The following is a 20,038-nucleotide window of genomic DNA, read 5'->3' on the forward strand; positions in this document are numbered from 1 at the left end:
CTGATCCGATGGCAGGAGCCAGGTGCCTATCCTGGTCTCCCATGGGGTGCAGGGCCCAAGCACTTGGGCCATCCTCCACTGCACTCCCGGGCCACAGCAGAGAGCTGGCATGGAAGAGGGGCAACCGGGACAGAATCTGGCATCCCGACCGGGACTAGAACCCGATGTGCTGGTGCCGCAGGCGGAGGATTAGCCTAGTGAGCCACGGCGCCAGCCTGTTTATTGATATTGGTATTTTTGTTCACATATCATTTGCTTGATTTTCTCTGCATATTCCTTTAGTTCTCAGAATATCTTTAAGACAGTTATTTAAAAGTCTTTGCCTAGAATGTCTGGCACTAGATCTTTTTTAGGGTCTGTTTCTATTTGCTTTATGTATGTGTGTGTACATGTGTGTGTAAATTGCTGTTATAAATATATATATAAATTATATATATTTTGTTTTTATATTAATACTATATATCTATGTATCTATCTATCTATGTATATTAAGGGACCATATTTTCCTGCTTCTTTGATGCATCATGATTTGTGCTGGGTTAAATGATGTAGTAACTCTGGAACTCAGATGATCTCCCTTCTCCAGGGCTTGCTTCATCATCCCCCATCTACCTGCTCCTGTCAAATGTGTGCAAGCTACTTCAGGAACGCAGTGCAGTTGCTTGCCATGGGACTGACTGTGAAGCATGGGCAGCTGCTACCATGCTAAGACTGAAACTATCCACAGCTCACCATCCAAACCTGCTGCAGTAGACTCCTGAGTGCCAAAACAGATCCATCAGATTCCTCCTGTATAAATGATGTGTAGGTAGGCAGAGATTTCTCTTGTTCTTCCTACTCTGCTGTCTTCCCAGAATCCTCTGTCCCATTGATTTTTCTAACATTTCAATTTGATATATTTTCAGCCTTACAGCAAAGCTACAATAGTATGAGAAACTCCCCCCATACTGTCTTAATTCATTTTTGCTCATATAACAGAATATCTGAGACTGGATAATTTATTTGAAATATTTGCTTCTCAGGGCTGCACTGTGGCATAGCAGGTAAAGCTGCCGCCTGCAGTGCTGGCATCCCATATGGGGTGCCAGTTCAAGTCCCGGCTGCTCCACTTCTGATCCAGCTCTCTGCTATGGCCTGGGAAAGCAGTGGAAGATGGCCCAAGTCCTTGGGCCCTGCACCCACATGGGAGACCTTGAAGAAGCTCCTGGCTCCTGGTTTCAGATCAGCCCAGCTCTGGCCATTGTGGCCAACTGGGGAATGAACCAGTGGATGGAAGACCTTTCTCTCTCTCTATCTCTGTCTCTGTCTCTCTGTAACTCTGCCTTTCAAATAAATACTGGGGTACCCCAGAGATTGGCACTGGCATCTGGTGGGGGCCTTCTTATGGCATGGTGACGTGGCAGAGAGCATTCCATGGTGACAGGGCTACTAATGCCATCATGGAGCCTCACACTCCTGATCTCATTAATCTCAAACACCTTCCTAAAGTGCCAATTCTAACTGCCATTAACATATAAAATTGGAGATTAAATATCGAACATGTGAATTTTAGGGGATACGCATAAATCATAGCATGCATTTTGTTTGGATTCATCAATTGTTTATATTTGCATTTTATGTATTACCTCCCCACATATGTTATATTTTATGAATATTTTGAAAGTGAATCGGGGATACCATGCCTTCAACATTTTAGGATATACTCATATTTCCTGTGAAAAAGAACACTCTTTTATAAAACCTCAGGACATGGATCAAAATCAGAAATTTAACGTTGGGGCCAACATTGTGGTGCAGCAAGTAAAGTCACCAACTATGACAATGGCATCCCATATGGGTGCCAGTTTGAGTCTCGGCTGCTCCACTTCCAGTCCAGCTCCCTGCTAATGGCCTGGGAAAAGCAGCAGAAGATGGTCCAAGGGCTTGGGCCTCTGTACCAACATGGGAGCCTGCAAGGATCTCCCAGCTTTGGTCTAGCCTGGCCCTGGCTGTGTGGCTCTCTGGTGAGTTAACCGGTGCATGGAAGATCTCTCTTTGTCTCTGCCTCTGTCTCTCTCCATCTCTCTGTCTCTGTGTGGAACTCTGGCATTCAAATAAGTAAATAAATATTTTTTAAAAAGAAATTTAACATTGATAAAACGGTATCCTTGTTTTAATTTTATTTACTTATTTGGAAGGCAAAATGGTAGAAAGATCTTTCATCTGTTGTGCCTGCAACAGCCTGGACTGAGCCAGGTTGAAGCCAAGAGCCAGGAACTCCATCCAGTTCTGTGTGAGTAGCAGGAACCCAAGCACTTGGGCCATCTTCTGCTGCCTCCCAGAACATACATTTGCAAGAAATGGTTGGAAACAGAAGTGGGACTTGAAGCCAGGACTCCAGTATGAAATGTGGGCATTCCAAGTGGTGGCTTAACCCATTGTGCCACAAACACCCACTCTGATAAAATGGCTTCCTAATCCAAAATTTACACTGACATTTCATCAATTGACTAATATTTGTCTTTGCAGCAATTTCTTCCACATTTAAGCATCCAGTACAGAATCATGCAGAGCATTTTATTTATTTATTTATTTTTTGACAGGCAGAGTGGACAGTGAGAGAGACAGAGAGAAAGGTCTTCTTTGCCATAGGTTCATCTTCCAATGGCCGCCACGGCCGGCGCACTGTGGCCGGCGCACTGCGCTGATCCAAAGGCAGGAGCCAGGTACTTCTCCTGGTCTCCCATGGGGTGCAGGGCCCAAGCACTTGGGCCATCCTCCACTGCACTTCCCTGGCCACAGCAGAGAGCTGGCCTGGAAGAGGGGCAAGTGGGACAGAATCCGGTGCCCCGACCGGGACTAGAACCCGGTGTGCTGGCGCCGCAAGGCGGAGGATTAGCCTAGTGAGCCGTGGCACCGGCCACATGCAGAGCATTTTAACATGCAAGATTGCTATGATTTCTTTATGAATTAACCTGTTTAAATTAGGTAACATCCCTTGTGAATGTGTGTGTGTGTATAAATTGATTGGTTTTCAAAGATTTTTATGTATTTTGGATACAAATTCTTTGGCAAAAATGTGTAGTAAAATTTTTTTCTGGTGTGCAGCATGATATATTTTTTTCAAGATTTATTTTATTTATTTGAAAGACAGAGTTATAGAGAGGTAGAGACACAGAGAGAGGGGGCGGGGGGAGAAAGGGAGAGAGAGAGAGAGACCTTCCATCCTTTGGTTCACTCTCCAAATAGCCGCAATAGCTGGAGCTGAGCTGATCTAAAGCCAGGAGCTAGGAGCTTTTTCCAGGTCTCCCACGTGGGTGCAGGGGCCCAAGGACTTGGGCCATCCTCCAATACCTTCCCAGGTACATTAGCAGGGAACAGAATTGGAAATAGAGCAGCTGGGACTTGAACCAGTGCCCATATGGGATGCCTGCGCTGCAGGCCGGGGCTTTAACCAACTGTTCCACAGCACTGGCCTGATATTTATTTTTAATTTTGATGAAGTCCAATTTAACATTATTTTTATTTTATCATTTTTACTTGCTATATCTCAAGAAACTTCTGCCTATCTCCATGTGTTGAACATATTCTCTTATTTTTCTTTTAGCAACTTTATGAGTAAAAATTCTATAGGTATAGATTTTTAGCTTATATTGAAATCTACAATTCATCTCAAACTATTTTTGAAGGTGTTAAAGCTTAATTTTTTCATAGGAATACACATATATTTAATAAAGCAATGTTCATGAAAACTTTATGGAAAATGGAATGAAAAGGTAAGTGGATTTAGGTGCTAAAGAATTTGAAATCCATGCATAGTTTTTCCATAATATACATTTTCCATAAACTTTCTGAAGATTCTTTATAAATATCAACAGTATTTGTTAAAAAAGCATTTTCTTAGCCTACTGGATTCCTTTGGCTCTTTGGTGAAAATGAGATGACTGTAAAAATTTGGGTCTATTTCTGTGTTCTCTCTTCTTTTATAATTATCTATTGATTTCTAGTCTCTCTTTATGCCAGTATTGCAGTCTTTTTTTTTTTTTTTTTTTTTTTGACAGGCAGAGTGGATAGTGAGAGAGAGAGACAGAGAGAAAGGTCTTCCTTTGCCATTGGTTCACTCTCCAATGGCCGCCGCGGCCGGCGTGCTGCGACCAGCGCACCGCGCTGATCCGATGGCAGGAGCCAGGAGTTTTTCCTGGTCTCCCATGGGGTGCAGGGCCCAAGCACTTGGGCCATCCTCCACTGCACTCCCTGGCCACAGCAGAGAGCTGGCCTGGAAGAGGGTCAACCGGGACAGAATCCGGCGCCCCGACCGGGACTAGAACCCGGTGTGCCTGCACCGCTAGGCGGAGGATTAGCCTAGTGAGCCGCAGCACCGGCTGGTATTGCAGTCTTTTTTAAGATTTATTTATTTGAAAGGTAGCATGACAGAGAGAGATTGGGGACACAGAGAGATCTTTCGTATGCTGGTTCATTCCCCAGATGGTTACAGCAGCCTGGATTGGGCCAGCCCACAGCCAGGAGCTTGAAACTCCACTCAGATCTTTCACATGGGTGGTAGAGGCCCAAGTACTCGGGTCATCTTCTCCTGCCTTCCCAGGCACATTGGTGGGAAATCGAATTGGAAGCAGAGCAGCTGAAACTCAAGCTGGCATTCTGATAGGGGAATCCTAGGTTGCCAGCACTGTGCCAAAAGGCTGGCCCCACAGTATTGAGTCTTTTTTTTTTTTTTTTTTGGACAGGCAGAGTGGACAGTGAGAGAGAGGAAGACAGAAAGAGGTCTTCCTTTTTGCCGTTGGTTCACTCTCCAATGGCCGCCACGGCGGGCGCGCTGCGGCTGGCACATTGCGCTGATCCGAAGCCAGGAGCCAGGTACTTATCCTGGTCTCCCATGTGGGTGCAGGGCCCAAGCACTTGGGCCATCCTCCACTACACTCCCGGGCCACAGCAGAGAGCTGGCCTGGAAGAGGGGCAAGTGGGACAGAATCCGGCGCCCCGACCGGGACTAGAACCCGGTGTGCTGGTGCCGCAAGGCGGAGGATTAGCCTATTGAGCCACGGCGCCGGCCAGTATTGAGTCTTGATTACAATACTTCCAGTAAGATTTATTCAGAAACATTAAGTCCTCCAACTCTATCCTACCCTTTCAATCTGGTGTTGGGTATTCTAAATCCTTTGCTTTTTTCATATAAATTTTACAGAGTGCTTATCACTCCACCAAGCCCAGGGCAGACATGGCTGAACGTTTTCTTGTCTGCTCCAACCCTCGCTTCACTGAAGCAGAGACAAAAGCCCTGGGAGAGATGTTGGGATTGAGATGTGAGTCAGTCAAACCTGAGGCTTAGCTCTGGGTTGTCCTGCGTAGCTGTACACAGGCAGGCTGGCTTTGGTGACATGAGCCCTGCCCCTGAAAGTGAAATGGGGGCATGGGGGCAGGCACCACAGATTCTACCTGCATCCCCTGCGCATGGAAGCCCCAGCCCCAGAACACCTGCCTCGGTTCCTACTCAGCCATTCCCAGGGTCTCTGCATTCCTGGGCAGGTGTTTGCCCTGAACAGCTTCATCCTGTGGCAAGAGGGAAAGGTGGTGGCTGGTGGGAGCACAGGTCCCAGCAAGAGCGGGAAGGAGTCGGCACCACCTGGCCACAGCGGGGTGCGCTGGCTGTGAGGTCCCAGTCTGCATCCTGCTCACCCTCTCTGTCTCCCTTCCACCGCCCTCCAGCTCTGCCTCCCTGCTTTTGCTAGGGGAATGCAGCCATGGCCCATGCACTGAGCCTCCCTCTCTCGCCTCCTCCTCCCGGCACCCACCTGGCCCTGCCGCCAGGCTCCTGTAGTCTGCCCAGTGGGTAGGAGCCCCTGCAAACAGGGTTGTGGCTTAGGTGGCTCCCGTTCACCCAGAGCGCACACTTGGTGCTTTGGTGAAGGACCTGGAGCTGGTGCTCAGTGTTACTGCATGAACAGATGAACAAGTGAATGAAAGTGAAGGAGTGAACAGACAGCCCCGTGCCTGCTGGATCCCCTGAAAGACGGCAGGGTGGTAGTGGTGCAGGCATGGAACCCCACAGCCCCGTGCTTGCTGGATCCCCTGAAAGACGGCAGGGTGGTGGGGGGGCAGGTATGGAACCCCACAGCCCCGTGCCTGCTGATCCCCTGAAATACGGCAGAGTGGTAGTAGTGCAGGCATGGAACCCCACAGCCCCGTGCCTGCTGATCCCCTGAAAGACCGCAGGGTGGTGGTGGTGCAGGCATGGGACCCCACAGCCCTGTGCCTGCTGGATTCCCTGAAAGATGGCAGGGTAGTGGTTGTGCAGGCATGGGACCCAGAACAAGGAGGCGGAGTCAGTTGCTGGCTGACTGCAGGCTGGGGCTGCCCTTCCATGCCAGGCCTTAGGCTGCTAACCTGCCCAGGGAGGAGGTGCTACAGCTTAGAGCCCCTGTGTGTGCTTCACTGTGCCTAGGCACCAGCCCCCTGCAGCTGATGGGGGGAGAGGAGGGGCAGGGGGACTGGGGGACTGGGTCCGGAAGGGCACACAGTGCTGTGTGCCTGGAGGGCCCACCACACCCCAGATCCCAAGTCCTCAGCATGCTGCGCCCCTTCCCCAGATGGAATCGGCCAGCCAAGCTGGGCCTCAGCCCCGTGGTCGCAGCAGCAGCTGTGAAAGCATCCGCGCAGTGCCGGCACCTGGCTGGCTGGCTGACACCTGAGGCCACCTGCTGGGCTGGACCCAGGACCTCTCACTAGGCTGGGGCCCAGGACACAGATTACCCTGGGCTCCCAAGATGCCTGCCCTTTTGTTCCCTGAATTCCCAGAGGACACTGGATGGACAGACATGTGGTCCTGGTTACAAGGAACCCCCCATAACCCTGAATCCATCGTCCACACCCATAGGGGACTGCATCTCCTCTAAAGTGTCTCCAGACTCCCGGCTCCCCGCCCACCCAGCCTTCCATGTTGAGGCACCTCCACCGAGACCAGAGGGGAAACCTGGCCCCAGCTGGAGCCCTCGTGGAAGTGCTGTGTGACCTGGGAAAGCCAGAGCTGCCCACTCCCCATCTTCCTTGGGGAATTGGCTCTCATGGCCATCCTTCTGTCCACCAAAAACACTTTAGAAGGTGCGCCAAGCTCCTGGTACACAGCAAGCATTTAATCAGTGTCAGGTGATGTCACAGTGGGCTTCTAGTGCCTCTCATGGGCAGTGGGCGGAGGGCGGAGAACTCCAGCAACTTCCAGGCCACTCAGCAGAGCTGCTCCCTGTTCCTGCTCAGACAGATATGCGGGAATCCCTCCGGCAGCTCTCCTTGGCTGTGGCCCAGAGTGCCAGGCCTGTGCCTCCACCCCCACCCCACCGAGGCAAAAGGGCAGAGGAGGAAGGATGGCCCCAGTGTCCTGGCCCCTTGGGGGCATGGGCACAAGCTCACTCCCCCAGTCTGATGTGGGGGGCGGAGGGAGTCAGAGCCTGAGGGTGGCTTAGAGCCCCAGAGTAGGTTGGTCAGTGCTGCCCCTCTTTCCTGCCCTCTCCCCTCTGCAGCCTAACTCTCCAGCAGGGAGACAGAGGCCTGGGCAGCCAGGTGAGGTTCTGCCCCCGCATCTAGGCTGTGGGCCAAGTGCAATCGGCTTCCTTGTCTTCCCCAGCTTCTGTCTCTCGTCCACCCACAAGGTGGTTCTTCAGGGAGAAGCTGCCAGCCCCGCCCTTACCAGGTGCGTGCAATCTTACTCTCGGGGAGCAGAGGTCTTGGGGCCAGGCCCAGGCTGGAAGCCTGGCTCTGCCCTTCCCAGCCGTGGGACTCCGCTGTGCCTCTGTGTCCCCGCCTGTGACATGGGTGCCTCCCAGGCCAGCTGTGAGGACCAGGGACGTTGATGTCAGCAGAGCTGGGCACAGAGGGCGCACCTGGCCCTCTGAAAACAGCAACCTGGGGAACGGGAGCCAGGTGTTTTTGATTAAGAACTTGGACTGCATGCAAGGTGCAGGGATCTGGCTGGGAGGAAGACGCAGCAGCGCCAGGTCCCAGGGCTCACTCTGCTTAGCACCCTGAGGGGGACGCCTGCTTAGTCCAATCCCTCTGATTGCAAGCAGCTCTCCTGCCACAGCTGCTTGTAATCAAGCTGTCGAGGCCATGGGAAGGTGAGCACCTTTTCCCTCCAGCCCGAGAGTTAGGGCTCTGCTGACACCCAGCCTGGGGGCAGAAAGGCCAGGAGGGGTCCACAGGGCCGGCCCCCAGGGCCTCCAGGCTCCCCAGCCCCCCAGTGCTGCAAACACATCCAGTACCCAACCCAGGCAGTGACCTGAGCCAGCCGCTGGCCTCAAGCTGCCGAGCTGGAAACTTGCGGAAACTCCCCCGGTGGCGGGGGTGGGGGGAGCCAGGTAACTTGGGGTCGGAGGTGTTCTGGAGGTAATTAGACCCGGCCTCTGGAGCCAGCTGTGTAGCTGACCATCATCCCTGGCTGCTTGTGTGTCAGCTTTCTCACCTGCAGAGTGGAAGCCATCCCCGCAGCAGCGAGGACCCCACAGGGCAGTCGGGAGGGCAAAGGAGAGGGGCATGCCCAGGAACTGCTGTCCAGAGGGAGAGGCCTGCCAGCGGCCGGCAGCACAGAGGAGCTGGGTGCCCAGGCAGTGACCTCATGGAGGCCAAAATCAACAGCAGGGTTTTTGTTGTCATTTAAGATTCATTTATTTCAAAGGCACAGGGAGGGAGAGAGATCTTCCATCCATTGGTTCACTCCCCAAATGGCCGCAATGGCCAGCGCTGGACCAGGCCGGAGCCAGGAGCTAGCTGGGTCACCTTTCACTGTTTTCCCAGGCCATTGGTAGGGAACTGGATCAGAAGTGGATCGACAGGGACTCAAACCAGTGTCCGTATGGGATGCTGGTGTCGCAGGTGGGGGCTACAGCTGCTATGCTGCAGCACCTCGGCTGACAGCTCTGCCCCTGACTCATGCCCATGACCCCTCTGTCTGATCTGCCAGCACTCTGTGCTCTCTTACTCTGTGCCCACAGCTTGCACTGAAGCCTGCACCAAGTGTGCCTAGGACAGTGCCAGGGGTGCCATAGGAGCTCTCAGGGCTCTTGGGCAAGTGCACCCCAGAAGTCGGGAAGTAAGGACCCCAGTTGCAGGTTGCAGAGCTGATGGGCAATCCTGGGAGGCCTCTGTGCCACCCTCAGAGGTCCCAGCAGATTTGAGTCCCTGGTGCCACAGTGGCAACCTTGGCCACGACCCTTGTATCAGCTGCCCTCCTTCCTCATCTCACACTTCCTGCCCTCTCTGGCCACCACCTTTCACACAAAGCAAGTCCTGGCCTCCCATTCTGATGTCAGGGGCCTGAGCTGGGCTCAGGGCTCTGAGTTCCAGGCCTGGCCCTGCCTCCTCCACACAGAGTGACCTTGCACGGGTCCATGTTCCTGCCCCTCCACACAGTGACCTTGCATGGGTCCATGTGCCTGCCCCTCCACATAGTGACCTTGCACGTGTCCATGTGTCTGCCCCTCCACACAGAGTGACCTTGCACGGGTTTGTGTGCCTGCCCCTCCACACAGAGTGACCTTGCACGGGTCCATGTGCCTGCCCCTCCACACAGTGACCTTGCACAGGTTTGTGTGCCTGCCCCTCCACACAGAGTGACCTTGCACGGGTCCGTGTGCCTGCCCCTCCACACAGAGTGACCTTGCATGGGTCCATGTGCCTGCCCCTCCACACAGAGTGACCTTGCACGGGTCCGTGTGTCTGCCCCTCCACACATAGTGACCTTGCACAGGTCCATGTGTCTGCCCCTCCACACATAGTGACCTTGCACGGGTCCACGTGCCTGCCCCTCTGGGCCCTGGGTCCTTCATGTGCTCTGGCATAGCTGGGGCTCTGTGACTGGGGCACAGGTGATGAGGGATGGTGTGTGGACATTGCTTGGGTGAGCCTCACCTCCCCTGACCTCAGCCACACCCCTCCCTCCTGCTCCGTGACTCCCCCTCTCCTGCCTTCTTCCCCAGAGGGGCCCAGGAGTGTGTGTCCACATGCATGTGCATTGGATGCCAAGTGCACACGTGCACATGCTTTGCTCACCTTCCAGGCTGCAGCCAGATGTGGCCAGGGGCCTCTCATGTAATGCAGACACAGTGACACAGGGGCACAGGGACACCAGGGGCCTGGGGCCTGCAGGGAGCAACCCAGGCCACGTTTCCCTCCCAGAGAGGCTCACAGACAATCTCAGGCACGTGATGCATGGAGGAAGACAGGAAGTCAGATCCTGGAAATGATTGGCAGACACCTCCTCTGGTGTCAGCCCACCTTAGACACCAGGGGTGGGGTGCAGGGGAGGGGCTCAGAGAGACCCCAGAGTTCAAATCCAGCCTTGTGAAAGGGCCTTGATGTCTCTGATCTCGGTGCCCTCAGATGTAGAACAGTACCTGTGCTTCCTCCCTCCTGGGGCTCTGTGGGGCATCAGGCTGCCAGGTGCATGGTGCTTTCAGTCCAGGGCTGGGCACACAGGGAGGGCTTCTAGATATGACTCAGGATGACAGCTGGGGTGACAAGGTTCTGTCCCCTTGGTGGCACTGATCACTCTCTGCCCTGGTTCTGAGGTGGAAGACAGCCTTCCTGGGGGCTTCTTCCTCACTTGGGGGCTGCCATCACTCATGGTGCATGCCCCATGCGTGTGTGTCGGGTGCCCAGGTGTATGAGCTGGGATGTGTGAGCTCACAGGTGCACAGCTGTGGGGGCTGGCGGGCTCTCGCACCCTCCAAGCCTCTCCTAGACCAGAGAAGCGTGCAGCTCTGAGTGTGGAGCAACTGCTGAAGGCACCTGCACTCCTCCCTGTGGGTCCTTCATAAACCAGGAGTCTCACTGTTTGGGGACAGGATTTTGTAAAGGCAAAATTGGTCATCCAGAGTTTCTTAAAATACTTCTTCTTAAAGGTTTGTTTTATTTATTTGAAAGGCAGAATGAGAGAGAGATTGATTCAATCCACTGGTTTACTCCCCAAATGGCTGCAACAGCCAAAGCTGGGCCAGGCTGAAGCCAGGAGCCAGGAGCTTCTTCCAGGTCTTCCACCTGGGTGCAGGGGTCCAAGGTCTTGGACCATATTCTACTGCTTTTCCAGGCACATAAGCAGGGAGCTGGATTGGAAGTGGAACAGCTGGGACTTGATCTGGTGCCCAAATGGGATACTGGCATCACAGGCAGCGGGTTAACCTGTTGTGTCACAGCAAGAGATTCTAAAAATTAAAAACAAATCAGTGCCGTGAAAAAAAAATGTTTTACTGAAATCACTGCTGTGTTTTAAAAATTGTGTGTTCTTATATTTTGTATTTTCCTAGTATAAAATCCAAGTTATGTTTTAATTTTTTAGTGGTATTTTCACTTTGACGCTACATTGAATGTTAATGCTAATTGTATTTTTTTTCTTTTAGGAATGACACGAATTTATTGCTCAAAATTGAAAATAGTCATCTATCTTTTAAACAAATTTAAATTGAGGACTTCTATGTGAACAAAAGCATTTTAAATACCTAGAAATAGGTTCTGTTAATAATGCACTAGATATTATTGCTCAATTTTACTGCACATTACATTTTTGGTTGAGGCTTATTTGATCAGCTATCATGCAGAAAAATAAATTATCAATATGAATTTAAGAAAAGTAGTAAGATGTTTGTTTTCCAAACATTAGATGAGAATTGATACAGTTCACAGCTTAAGGTTCAGGAAATTTTATTCAGCTACTGTATAAAAATCATGATTAAAATCACACATGCACACTAACAGCTATTAAATGTAGTCAAATATCTCTGTTGGTACATTTAAAATAAGAACAGGTATCAACTACTTTTTCTACTTATTTGACAGGTAGAGTTAGACAGTGAGAGAGAGAGAAAGGTCTTCCTTCCATTGGTTCACCCACAAAATGGCCACTACGGCCAGCACTGCACCAATCCGAAGTCAGGAGCCAGGTGCTTCCTCTTGGTCTCCCATGCGGGTGCAGGTGCCCAATCACTTGGGCCATCCTCCACTGCCCTCCTGGGCCACAGCAGAGAGCTGGACTGGAAGAGGAGCAACCAGGACTAGAACCCGGTGGCCATATGGGATGCCAGCACCGCAGGCAGAGGATTAACCAAGTGAGCCACAGCGCCGGCCCAATCAACTACTTTTTTTTAATTGATATCAACTGTCACTCTCTTTGGCCGCCTGAAAAGACAGTCTTCACATAATTCCTAAAAACATTAAATAATAGAAATCTTAAGTATAGATGTATATTTGGTTATGTCAATAATATTCACATAATTAGCACATAATCAACATTTTATCATTTTAAATATGGAAAAACTAGGGAGAATTTGGGTTTAATATACCCTGTAAACCAGTTTCTAAATAAAGCTAGAAAACATCTTTGCTATGCTTCTTTTTTTTTTTTTTTTTTTTTTTTTTTTTTTTTTTGACAGGCAGAGTGGACAGTGAGAGAGACAGAGAGAAAGGTCTTCCTTTGCTGTTGGTTCACCCTCCAATGGCCGCCATGGCCGGCATGCTGCAGCTGCCGCGCTGTAGCCGGCGCACCACGCTGATCCAAAGGCAGGAGCCAGGTGCTTCTCCTGGTCTCCCATGGGGTGCAGGGCCTAAGCACTTGGGCCATCCTCCACTGCACTCCCAGGCCACAGCAGAGAGCTAGCCTGGAAGAGGGGCAACCGGGACAGAATCCAGCACCCCGACCGGGACTAGAACCCAGGGTGCTGGTGCCACAAGGCGGAGGATTAGCCTATTGAACCACGGCGCTGGCCTTGCTAGGCTTCTTAAATTCCTTCAGTCAAGCATCATGGTAATTGTTTGATGGTCTGTAAACATTCTCACTCATCTACACTGTTTCCTGAGGTGACCCAGGAGCTCACTGTTATGCTATTGTTATGCTAGTGGCCTCACAATTTAATATCCTTACAAATATGCATTGGGAATAATCAAAATTTAAAAAAACTAATGTAGGCCAATGTGTAATTCAGCATACTTTCTCTATTACAAAACAATGTTTAGGATATTTTTTGGGTATCAAAGCCAAATTTATCCATTTTCAGAAGAAAAAACTTGTAGTCCTAGGCCATAAAAAATTTCAGCATTAATTCACTTAAGACTAAGGAAATGAAAATAAATGTGTCTTACTTGCATGTACCTTCTGGAATAATGCCTAAAATCTATGTAGGTCATTCCATTTTACAGAATGTTAAAAGGCAGTACAGTAACTGGCCCATGGTAGTTCTGACAAGAAACAGATGACTAGTCAATGAGAAGTGCATGTTTCTTAGTATCTTTTCCATGAGAAAAATGAGGTGATTTAATATTTACATTTGTTGGAGAGGACTGTGGTTGCTATTACCAAAATAGCTGAATTGAATGAAGAAATTTATTAATACTTCTAAAAAAATTCACTGCTCCAACTGTGGTACTTCAATGTTAATTGGTTATACTTAAAAAGAAAATACTGCAAGGTACTTATATAAGATACAACCTGACTTAGCAGATTAATTTATAAAAATATATTCTTCCATTATCTCATGGCTTAAAAAATCAAGAAAAGCATTATATCTTAAAAAGAGAATTCATGCAATGATTTTTAAGCACTATATTTGGTATACCATTACCACCTTAATCACAATTCCATCCATCCCTATATCAAAAGGCAGCACTGGTAACCTTGATTGTGTCATATACACTAACATTTTAAAAAGGGCCAATCTTGGTTAAATACTTCCACACATTATCTACACCCACTATTCTTATCCTTTCTTCTCCAGAGGAGAGCATCCTGGACCCAGGCCCTCATCTGGTGTTTGCCTGTAGTTCATTCTTGGGAAAGAATGATCAAAATGACTGAATTACAGTTAATGTTTTGATTCAAGAATATGGCAGTGAAGAAGCCATTGTTTTTGAAAATTAGACTTAATAGTATTTTTCATGCTAAATTCCAAAAGCTTAATAATTTGTTATCTAGAGGAAAAAACCATCATCTTTTTCATATTATTTAAAAAGAAAACAAGAAAGGTCAACTTTATGCCCCATGAAAATAAAAATAAACTCACATGAACTTATTAATGATGCTTACTGAAGACAATAAAAGTGACTTCAAAATTCCAAAAACCATTTTTAACATATACTGAAATACAGAGGTAGAAAGTGTATTTATTATATTTCCCTGTTAAGTCTAATAATATAATTCTCTATCACTTACAAATATAATTTGCTTTATATGTCAAACTATCCTACAGTTCCATATGGATTATCTACTTTTATTTACCAATTCTGCATTTTACAGTATCTACAATTATATTTTGATTCTGGACAACCACTTGCAAATTATTCCTAACTCCACCATGAATAGGTTGCAAATGGTATGTTGATGAAATGTTTTCAGCAGCTTTCTAGGTCTCAAAGCAAGAGGCCAATCAATAGATTATTGGTAAATCCACACTACTTAAATTACAGTGATGCCTTTTTATGTGGCTGAATCATACAAGATGACAAGAGAGCTATGCTGTATTAGGCATTACTCCGTTATCACAGCAGTGTTTCTTATGTAGCAATACACATATACCACTGGATAGCCCTGAGATGATTTTAGAGGGGGTGCGAGCTGGATGAACAATGTTTCATAGTTACATGTTTTAATGTGAAATGTGATTGCTCAATAAAAAAAAAAGCTAGGGCTAAAAAGGTGAAAAGATTTTAAAAATAATAAGTAAACAATGGCATAGGATATACACATATATATGAGATCAGGAAGGTGTAGCACATGTAGGAAGCATTGTCTTCAGGAATGATTTGACTCTGACTGCCTGTATTAACGAGCCACATGGTGAAGGGTTTTCCTCTTCTGTAAATTCTGAGTTGCTTATTTGAGACTGCAAATCTGAAAGCACTGAGTACATTGAACTTACTTTAAAAGGGCTTCCCACAATGGTGAGGAAGTTCGGAAGCATATGAGGGTCATGCCATTCCTACAGGAGAAAGAGGACTACAAAGGCACATTACATATGTTGGTGGTGTTGCAGCATTCAAATAAAAGTAATCTAAATATTACCATTGGCAAGTAATGAATCTCATAATAGTCTTTCATAAAAAAGAAGGTAATCTTGTGCATTAGGTGCTCTTGATTCTGGAACCGCCTGCACATAAGTGTCACTAACATGGACCCACTGGCCCACTGATTCATTGTCAGGTTCTTTCTCACCAGGCCCAGTCTTCTTTCCAGTGAGATATTCTGATAACTTCCTGGAGGGTGTTCTTGCTTTCACATAAGCCAAGTAGTGCCCTCCTCTCGTGGAGCCACTGAGACTACAGAGAACTTCATCACCCACACTTACATCCTTACAAGTAGCAGAACAGAATGGTGCTAAATCAAGCATAAGTGGAAAACCTACATGTCTGTTGACTTTAGGAAGACTCAAGCCAGCCTGGTGGAATCTTCAGATGGAGAATTGGGATAGGAGGAACGGCAGAAAGAGCAATTGCTTCCTGGCATTAGCATGAACCCCTCTGCTTTCTTCTCCGCAGAACTGATTTCCTTTGGATACTCCTGCTTCTTCTCAGTACAGTTCTCACACAGAAGCTTGTTGTTCCCCATAAGTAATTCCACAGACGTAAACTGGTAGCGACAGGACTGAACTGAACAGTCTTTGGAAGTAGTGATGTAGCTCTGAGAGAGGGTCTGAAAAGCATGCTGGGGACTGCGAGGCCTCATATGCTCCTCCCCTGCAAAACCTAACTTATTTGGAATTCTAAGTGGCTGCTTTTCTCTGTCAAAATCTCCATCTCCAATTTCAGGGCTGCTCAAAGTTCAGAAATGGCGTTAGCCACTCCCTCTTCACTATGGTCGGTCTCCTTAGCGGATGGCAGTGTCCCCTCTGTGTGTGCGCAGGGTCTGCCGCGGGACCTGCACTGCCCCGCCTGCTTAGAAGTGCTTTCGACTCGGAGGCCTCACTGTGGGCCTCAACACTGCTCTCAGAACCGCTGGCTTCTTTTCCGCTGCCGTCGCTGGGGCTTTCGCTGGGACCCATTGCGCCGGCAGACACTGAAGGAGAGCCATCCATGCCCAAGTCCGCATTTTCCTGGTACGTGAAAATGGTTTTTCTCCTGCGGGTGAGAGTTTTCTTTGACGTTTTCTGTCATGAATTTGCTGATTCTTATCTTTAGAAGGACAGTGTTTCTTGGCAGGTCTGGGTTGGTGAGTATTTCCGTGGTAACCGTGCCACTGTACTGATCATGATCTCTTCCTGTGAACTTCTGTGTTGACTCAGTCTTCCCACAGCACAGGCTTTGAGACCCTTTCTTCTATTATAGGAAGGGAAATACCAATGAAAGGATCTTCCGTGGTGGAGATAGTTGCACATTCTTCCACATTACTGTGCTAGTCAGTTCACCAATAAAGATCCGATCTAGGAAGTTCATTTTCACACCTTTTCCATCTGCTTTGACCTTTTCCTAGTTGCATCAGCAGCAGCTTTAGTAGTTGGGTTGTTAAATGCCTTTAGAACACTAGCTTGTATTCTCTTCGTTTCTTCTGTCCTCACTACATCCCGCAGGTAATGGAGAAGCTCCTGACTGTCCTGTGGTTGGAAATCTTTAAATCGAGGTGCCTTCTGGCAAAGCTGATTGAAAAGAACTTCTGGAGAAAGTGGTCCTTTTTCAGTCTCCCTCATGCTGTGCAGAAACAGGAACAAGGCTGAGGTCAGTGGGCCAGGGCTTGGAAGTTCCACCACCAGTGGGTCCAGCTGAGAGTCTGAGGAAGGAAAAATCTTGAATTTTGTACCGTTTTCTTTCATCTCATTCATAAGTTCAGTCAGGATATAAGTCTGTGACAAGTTCTGAATGACCGCATTAAAAAAGCAAGTATTTCCTAAATTCTTAATTCCTTTTACAGATGGTCCACTGCTACCTTTTCTTCCTTTCTTTATTTCACTCGCTTCACATTTTTCTTCACAAAGTTTCATGAGCCTAGAAACTGCACTTGTTTGTGTTTTAGAAACATGTTTCTGGAGAGAATCAATGGATGATGATTGCGAATCAAAGGATGATGTCCAGTTATATCCATTTTGTTCCAACTGATTTCATATTTTTACTACTGTGTAGTATTCCATGGTATATATACCCCATAATTTATCTGGTCTTCAGTTGATGGGCATTTGGATTGATTAGATATCTTAGCTGTTGTGATTTGAGCTGCAATAAACATGGAGTACAGATAACTCTTGCATGTGCAAATTTCATTTCCACTGGGCAAAATCCCAGGAGTGGAGTGGCTGGGTTATATGGTAGTTCTATATTCAGATTTCTGAAGTATCTCCAACTGTCTTCCACAGTGGCTGTACCAGTTTACATTCCCACCAACAGTGAGTTGGGGTACCTTTTTATGCACATTCTTGCCAGGATTTATTGTTTGTTGATTTCTATATGAAAGACATTCAAATGGGGTGAGGTGAAACTTCAATGTGGTTTTAATTTGTATTTCCATGATAGGTAGTAGTCCTGAGGATTTTTTCAGGTGTCTGTTGGCCATTTGGATTTCCTGTTTTGAAAAATAAAATAACTGTTTAAGTCCTTTGCCTATCTCTTAACTGGGTTGTTTCTTTTATTGTTGCTTAGGTTCTTCAGTTCTTTGTATATTCTGGTTATTAATCCTTTATCAGTGGCATAGTTTGCAAATAATTTCTCCCATTCTTTGGTGGCCTCTTCACTTTGCTGAGTGATTCCTTTGCAGTGCAGAAGCTAATAATCCCACTAGCCAATTTTGGCTTTGATTCTCTGGGCATCTGGGGTCTTTTCCAAGAACTCTTTGTCTATGCCAGTTGAAGAGACTATCCTTGCTCCAGGGATTGATTTTAGCTCCTTTGTCAAAGATAAATTGGTTGTAGATACATGGATATATTTCTGGAATTTCTATTCTGTTTCATTGGTCTGTCCATCTGTTTTCCCGCCAGTACCTGGATGTTTTGATGATACATGTCCTGCAGTAAATCTTGAAATCTGGCATTGTGATGCATCTGACTTTGTTTTTGTTGTGTAAGATTGTTTTAGCTATTCACATCTCTTGCGTTTCCATATGGATTTCAGTGTCATTTTCTCTATGTCTGAGAAGAATGTCCTTGGTAGTTTTATTGGTATAACATTAAATCTGTAAATTGCTTTTGGCAGTATGGTCATTTTGATGATATTGATTCTTCCATTCCATGAACAGGGACAAATCTTGCATGTATTGTGTCGTCTTCTATTCTTTTTTAATCATTTGTAATCCCCATGATAGAGAGCTTTGAAATCCCTCTTTTAAATTATCTATTGTGATAATCATATGGTTTTTGCTTTTCAGTTTGTGAATATGATGTATCACATTGATTTGCAAATAGTGAACCTTTTCTGCATTCCTGTGATAAATCCCACTTTATCTGGGAGAATGATCTTTCTGATGTGTTGTTGGATTCAATTGACCAGTATTTTGTTGGGGATTTTTATATCAATGTTTCTCTGTTGTATTTTTTTCAGGTTTAATAATTAAGGTGATGCTGGATTCATAGAAGGAGTTTAGAAGGATTCCCTCTCTCTGAATTGTTTTGAATAGATTGAGAAGAACTAGAGTTAGTTCTTCCTTAAATGTCTGGTAGAATTCAGCAATGAAGCCATCCAGTCCTGTGCTTTTCTTTGCTGGGAGGGTCGTTATTCTTGATTAAATTTCTATCTTGGTTATTGGTCAGTTTGGGTTTTCTGTGTCTTCATGGCTCAATTTAGGTAAATTGCATGAGTCCAAAAATCTAACCATTTCTTCTAGGTTTCCCAATTTGTTGGCATACTGCTCTTTGTGGTAATTTCTGATGATTCTTTTTTATTTCTGGGGTATCTGTCATTATATTTCCTTTTTCATCTCTACTTTTATTTCTTGGTCTTCTTCCTCTTTTTGCTTACTTAAGCCAATGTTGTGTCAATTTTTTTTTTTTCAAAAAACCTGCTGTTCATTTTGCTGATCATTTGTATTCTTTTTTTGTTCAATTTCGTTTATTTCTTTTCTAGTTTTACGTATTTCTTTTCTCCTACTAGTTTTGGGTTTGGTTAGTTGTTTTTCATCTAGGTCCTTGAGATGCATGGATAGCTCAACTATTTGGTGCCTTTCCAATTTCTTCATGTAGCTACCAGTTGCTATAAACTTTCCTCTTAACACTTCTTTTGCTGTATCCCATAAGTTTTGATGTATTGTATTGTCATCTTCACTCATTCCAGAAATTTTTTTTATTTCTTCAATGACCCACTGTTCATTTAGGAGCATATTGTTCAGTCTCCATGTGTTTCCATATGTTCTAGAGATTCTTGAGTTGTTGATTTCCAGGTTAATTTCATTGTGGTTATAGAAGAAGCATAGTATGATTTCAGTCTTTTGAATTGCTGAGACTCGCTTTGCAGCCTAGTATGTGGTCTATCCTAGATCAGTACACATTGTATGCATGAATTAAAATTTCACTCTGTAGGCCATACATGTGTATAATTAATGTTATGAAATAAACTCCAAACAGTATCTTACTTGGTGTATAAGTTTAAGGAGTGTTAAAACATTTACATTAGTTTCACGTCTAATATTATTGTCTTTGGAAGTAGTTTATTAAGACTAACATAATCTGGAAATAACAGAATTGGTGTTTTATTATGCTAAGTGGAGTGATTAGGAGGTAGTACTTTGGCCAGCGCCATGGCTCAATAGGCTAATTCTCCACCTGCAGCACCAGTACTCTGGGTTCTAATCCTGGTTGGGCACCAGTTCTGTTCTGGTTGCTCCTCTTCCAGTCCAGTTCTCTGTTGTGGCCCGGGAGGCAGTGGAGGATGGCCCAGATCCTTGGGCCCTGCATCCACATGGGAGACCAGGAGGAAACACCTGGCTCCTGGCTTTAGATTGCCGCAGCACGCTGGCCATAGTGGCCATTTGGGGGGTGAACAAATGGAAGGAAGACCTTAAAAAAAAAAGGAGGTAGTACTTTACCTTAAGTTGATGCTAAATACATCTTTTAAATTGTTTCACATAATAAAAATGAAGTATTTCTTTAAGTGTATT

General features: G+C 46.7%; 1 protein-coding gene and 1 pseudogene across 2 annotated transcripts in view; both read right to left on the bottom strand.

The window, feature by feature from the left end:
* The window catches only part of LOC100355262 (L-lactate dehydrogenase A chain), a 591,718-nt gene that overhangs the window by 392,054 nt on the left and 179,626 nt on the right, over positions 1–20,038 (bottom strand). The gene's annotated exons all lie outside the window — the stretch shown is intronic.
* Positions 12,757–19,120, bottom strand: LOC127490120 (ubiquitin carboxyl-terminal hydrolase 45 pseudogene; annotated as a pseudogene).

This window comes from Oryctolagus cuniculus, assembly GCF_964237555.1.
Source record: "Oryctolagus cuniculus chromosome 17 unlocalized genomic scaffold, mOryCun1.1 SUPER_17_unloc_1, whole genome shotgun sequence".
In the NCBI taxonomy this organism is placed as follows: domain Eukaryota; kingdom Metazoa; phylum Chordata; class Mammalia; order Lagomorpha; family Leporidae; genus Oryctolagus; species Oryctolagus cuniculus.